Raw genomic sequence first — 407 nt, forward strand, 5'->3', positions numbered from 1 at the left:
AATCAGGGCAGGCGTTCTATCGCCATGCTCTAAGACAAACTCTAACCTTAACCAACTTCGAACGAGCGCCTAAGCTTAACCAGTGTAGAAACTTGCGGTCCCACGATTGGGCGTACCACATGACCAGAAATGACCTGGCCAATCAGAGACGCGGAAACGCAGTTCTGTTGTAGAAGGCATTCAGGCAGCCTGGCCGCGCAGATTCTCACTGGGAGAGTGTAACGTGTGGGAGGCCGCACTACCTCTCACCAGATCCTACCTTCGCTGAGCAGGCGCCCCGACCGAACTGTAGGGGTCGCTGTCCACAACGCCCAGGACCCACCCACGGCTCCCCTCCCCCTAACTCAGCCAAACGAGTTAGTATAGCGATCAGCCCGAGCCAAGGCAATGCTGACTCTCCCGGAGTC

The sequence above is a fragment of the Notolepis coatsorum genome (assembly GCF_963971535.1).
Source record: "Notolepis coatsorum genome assembly, chromosome: 1".
NCBI classification, from domain to species: Eukaryota; Metazoa; Chordata; class Actinopteri; order Aulopiformes; family Paralepididae; genus Notolepis; species Notolepis coatsorum.